Source organism: Triticum dicoccoides, chromosome 7B, assembly GCF_002162155.2.
Source record: "Triticum dicoccoides isolate Atlit2015 ecotype Zavitan chromosome 7B, WEW_v2.0, whole genome shotgun sequence".
NCBI classification, from domain to species: Eukaryota; Viridiplantae; Streptophyta; class Magnoliopsida; order Poales; family Poaceae; genus Triticum; species Triticum dicoccoides.
In genome coordinates this window covers 453,964,793-453,970,792 of record NC_041393.1, presented here as the reverse complement: position 1 = coordinate 453,970,792, position 6,000 = coordinate 453,964,793, and positions in this window count along the sequence as shown.

The window sequence follows — 6,000 nt, the reverse complement described above, 5'->3', positions numbered from 1 at the left end:
TTAGTATAAACCAATGCAAAACCTTATCATTTTCTACTATAACAAATCACTAAAATTATTATTCAACATTGCGTACTAAATGCCTCTGCATATTTAATACTCCTATCATCAAATAGAATCATTAAACAAACAAACATATGCAAACAATGCAACTATAACAGCAATCTGCCAAAACAGTACAGTCTGTAAAGAATGCAAGAGTATCAATACTTCCCTGACCCCAAAAATTATGAACTAAAATTCCCACTGTAATAAATTTATCATATCTTAATATGCAAAAAGATTCAACGTTATACCATTCTCTGACTTTTCTAGGGAATTTTTGCAACAGCGGTAAACTTTCTATTTTCAAACAGCAACATGTATACTAGCAAGATAAGCATGGCAAAGGCTATCCTTGACATTTTTATTGAAACTAAAGATGCAAAACATTAATCTAACTAACAGCAGGAAAAAACTAAGAAAATAAAAAGACGCTCCAAGCAAAACACATATCATGTGGTGAATAAAAATATAGCTCAAAGTAAAGTTACCGACGAACAAAGACGAAAGAGTGGATGCCTTCCGGGGCATCCCCAAGCTTAGGGTCTTGGTTGTCCTTGAATATTACCTTGGGGTGCCTTGGGCATCCCCAATCTTAGGATCTTTCCACTCCTTATTCCATAGTCCATCGAATCTTTACCCAAAACTTGAAAACTTCAACCACACAAAACTCAAAACAAAACTCGTAAGCTCCTTTAGTATAAGAAAATAAAACCACCACTTAGATACTGTAATGAACTAATTATAAATTCATATTGGTGTAATATATAATTTATTCTAACTTCTCTATGGTTCATACCCTCCGATACTACTCATAGATTCATCAAAATAAGCAAACAACACATAGAAAACAGAATCTGTCAAAAACAGAACAGTCTGTAGTAATCTGTATCAAACGTATACCTCTGGAATCCCAATAATTATGAAATAAATTTCTGGATCTGAGAAATTTGTCTATTAATAATCTTCAAAAAGAATCAACCTAAAATCGCTCTATAGTAAAAAATGGCAGCTAATCTCGTGAGCTCTAAAGTTTCTGTTTTTCACAGCAAGATCACATAAACTTCACCCAAGTCTTCCCAAAGGTTCTACTTGGCACTTTATTGAAACAAAATCTATAAAACATGATTAATACAGTATAATAATCATGTGGACACACAAAAACAGGAAGGAAAAATATTGGGTTGTCTCCCAACAAGCGCTTTTCTTTAATGCCTTTCTAGCTAGGCATGATGATGGCAATGATGCTCACAAAAAAGATAAGAATTGAAACATAACGGGAGCATCATGAAGCATATGACTAGCACATTTAAGTCTAACCCACTTCCTATGCATAGGGATTTTGTGAGAAAACAACTTATGGGAACAATAATCAACTAGCATAGGAAGGTAACACAAGCATAGCTTCAAAACTTTAAGCACATGGGGAGGAAACTTGATATTATTGCACTTACTACAAGCATATGTTCCTCCCTCATAATAATTTTCAGTAGCATCATGAATGAATTCAACAATATAACCAGCACCTAAAGCATTCTTTTCATGATCTACTAGCATAGAAAATTTACTACTCTCCACATAAGCAAATTTCTTCTCATTCAGAATAGTAGTGGGAGCAAACTCAACAAAATAACTATCATGTGATTGAAAATTAAGATCAAGATGACACGTTTCATGGTTATCATTATTCTTTAAAGCATACGTGTCATCATAATAATCATCATAGATAGGAGGCATGCTTTCATCATAGTAAATTTCCTCATCAAAGCTTGGGGGACAAAAAATATCATCTCCATCAAACATAGCATCCCCAAGCTTGTGGCTTTGCATATCATTAGCATCATGGACATTCAAGGAATTCATACTAACAACATTGCAATCATGCTCATCATACACATATTTCATGCCAACCATTCGATGTAATTCTTCTTCTAGCACTTGAGCACAATTTTCTTTTCCATCATTCTCACGAAAGATATTAAAAAGACGAAGCATATGAGACAAACTTAACTCCATTTTTTTTGTAATTTTCTTTTATAAACTAAACTAGTGATAAAACAAGAAACAAAAAGATTCGATTGCAAGATCTAAAGATATACCTTCAAGCGCTAACCTCCCCAGCAACAGCGCCAGAAAAGAGCTTGATGTCTACTACACAACCTTCTTCTTGTAGACGTTGTTGGGCCTGTAAGTGCACAGATTTGTAGGACAGTAGCAAATTTCCCTCAAGTGGATGACCTAAGGTTTATCAATCCGTAGGAGGCATAGGATGAAGATGGTCTCTCTCAAGCAACCCTGCAACCAAATAACAAAGACTCTCTTGTGTCACCAACACACCCAATACAATGGTAAATTGTATAGGTGCACTAGTTCGGCGAAGAGATGATGATACAAGTGCAAAATAGATAGTAGATATAGGTTTTTGTAATCTGAAATAATAAAAACAGCAAGGTAACAAGTGGTAAAAGTGAGCGTATACGGTATTGCAATGATAGGAAACAAGGCCTAGGGTTCATACTTTCACTAGTGCAAGTTCTCTCAACAATAATAACATAGATAGATCATATAACAAGCCCTCAACATGCAACAAAGAGTCACTCCAAAGCCACTAATAGCGTAGAACAAACGTAGAGATTATGGTAGGGTACGAAACCACCTCAAAGTTATTCTTTCGGATCAATCTATAAAAGAGTTCGTACTAGAATAACACCTTAAGACACAGATCAACCAAAACCCTATTCACCTAGATACTCCATTGTCACCTCAAGTATCCGTGGGCATGATTATACGATATGCGTCACACAATCTCGGGTTCATCCAACCAACATAAAAGTACTTCAAAGAGTGCCCCAAAGCTACTACCGGAGAGTCAAGAACGTGTGCCAACCCCTATGCATAGGTTCCCAATGTCACGAAACCCGCAAGTCGATCACCAAAACATACATCAAGTGGATCGCAAGATATACATCAAGTGTTCTTATAAAAGACTCAATCCGATAAGATAACTTCAAAGGGGAAACTCAATTCATCACAAGAGAGTAGAGGGGGAGAAACATCATAAGATCCAACTACAATAGCAAAGCCCGGGATACATCAAGATCGTGCCATAGAGGGAACACGAGAGAGAACACGAGAGAGAGAGATCAAACACATAGCTACTGGTACATACCCTCAGCCCCAAGGGTGAACTACTCCCTCCTCGTCATGGATAGCGCCGGGATGATGAAGATGGCCACCGGTGATGGGATCCCTCTCCGGCAGGGTGCCGGAACGGGCTCCCGAGAGGTTTTTGGTGGCTACAGAGGCTTGCGGCGGTGTAACTCCCGATCTATCTTCTGTTCTGGATGTTTTAGGGTACATAGGTATATATGGGTGCAAGGGGTATGTCGGTGGACCGAAGGGGGGCCACGAGGTAGGGGGGCGCGCCCCCCACCCTCGTGGGCACCTCCCTTCTTCCCTGACGTGCACTCCAAGTCCATCGGGTGGCTTTCCTTCCAAAAATAACTTCTCTAGTTGATTTCATTCCATTTTGACTTCGTCTGATATTCCTTTTCCTCGAAACACTGAAATAGGCATAAAACAGCAAATCTGGGCTGGGCCTCCGGTTAATAGGTTAGTCCCAAAAATAATATAAAAGTGGATAATAAAGCCCAATATTGCCTAAAACAGTAGATAAAGTAGCATGGAGCAATCAAAAATTATAGATACGTTGGAGACGTATCAATGTGCTTTGTGAAAGTCCAATTAAGCGTCTTGATCTATCTCTATAGATCTTGATGCCCAATATGTAAGCGGCCTCACCTTGGTCTTTCATTGAAAAACTCTTATTCAATATCCCTTTTATGCTATCCAGAAATTCTATATCATTTCCAATCAACAATATGTCATCTATATATAAGATTAGAAATGCTACAGAGCTCCCACTCACTTTCTTGTAAATACAGGCTTCTCCGAAAATCTGTATAAAACCATATGCTTTGATCAACTCATCAAAGCGTATATTCGAACTCCGAGAGGTTTGCACCAGTCCATAAATGGATTGCTGGAGCTTGCACACTTTGTTAGCACCCTTTGGATCGACAAAATCTTTTGGTTGCATCATATACAACTCTTCTTCCAGAAATCCATTCAGGAATGCAGTTTTGACATCCATCTGCCAAATTTCATAATTATAAAATGCAGCAATTGCTAACATGATTCAGACAGACTCAAGCATCACTATGGGTGAGAAAGTCTCATCGTAGTCAACTCCTTGAACTTGTTGAAAACCTTTTGCGACAAGTCGAGCTTTGTAGATAGTAATACTACTATCAGCGTCTGTCTTCCTCTTGAAGATCCATTTATTTTCTATGGCTTGCCGATCATCGGGCAAGTCCACCAAAGTCCACACTTTGTTCTCATACATGGATCCCATCTCAGATTTCATGGCCTTAAAGCCATTTCACGGAATCTGGGCTCATCATCGCTTCCTCATAGTTCGTAGGTTCATCATGGTCTAGTAACATGACTTACAGAACAGGATTACCGTACCACTCTGGTGCGGACCGTACTCTGAAAGACCTACAAGGTTCTGTAGTAACATCATCTGAAGTTTCATGATCATCATCATTAGCTTCCTCACTAATTGGTGTAGGAATCACTGGAACTGATTTCTGTGATGAACTACTTTCCAATTCGGGAGAAGGTACAACTACCTCATCAAGCTCTACTTTCCTCCCACTTACTCCTTTCGAGAGAAACTCCTTCTCTAGAAAGGATCCATTCTTAGCAACAAATATCTTGCCTTTAGATATGTGATAGAAGGTGTACCCAACCGTTTCCTTTGGGTATTCTTTGAAGACACACTTCTCTGATTTGGGTTTGAGCTTATCAGGTTGAAGCTTTTTCACATAAGCATCGCAGCCCCAAACTTTAAGAAATGACAACTTTGGTTTCTTGCCAAACCACAGTTCATAAGGCGTCGTCTCAATGAATTTTGATGGTGCCCTATTTAAAGTGAATGCAGCTGTCTCTAATGCATAACCCCAAAATGATAGTAGTAACCCCGTAAGAGACATCATAGATCGCTCCATATCCAATAAAGTGCGGTTACGATGTTCGGACACACCATTATGTTGTGGTGTTCCATGTGGCGTGAGCTGTGAAGCTATTCCACATTATTTTAAATGATGGCCAAACTCATAACTCAAATATTCCCCTCCATGATCAGATCATAGAAACTTTATTTTCTTGTTATGACGATTCTCCACTTCACTCTGAAATTCTTTGAACTTTTCAAATGTTTCAGACTTGTGTTTCATTAAGTAGATATACCCATATCTGCTCAAATCATCTGTGAAGGTCTGGAAATAACGATACCCGCCACGAGCATCAACACTCATTGGACCGCATACATTGGTATTTATTATTTCCAGTAAGTCACTAGCTCGTTCCATTGTTCCGGAGAATAGAGTTTTAGTCATTTTGCCCATAAGGCATGGTTCGCAAGGATCAAATGATTCATAATCAAGTGATTCCAAAAATCCATCTTTATGGAGTTTCTTCATGCTCTTTACATCGATATGACCCAAACGGTAGTGCCACAAATATGTTGCACTATTATTATCACTTTTGCATCTCTTGGCATCAATATTATGAATATGTATATCACTACGATCAAGATTCAATAAACCATCAACATTGGGTGTATGACCATAGAAGGTTTTATTCATGTAAACAGAATAACAATTTATTCTCTGTCTTAGGTTAATAATCGTATCGCAATAAACAAGATCTAATCATATTTATGCTCAACGCAAACACCAAATAACATTTATTTAGGTTCAACACTAATCTCGAAAGTATAGGGAGTGTGTGATGATGATCATATCAATTTTGGAACTACTTCCAACACACATCATCACTTCACCCTCAACTAGTCTCTGTTTATTCTGTAACTCCTGTTTCGAGTTACTAATC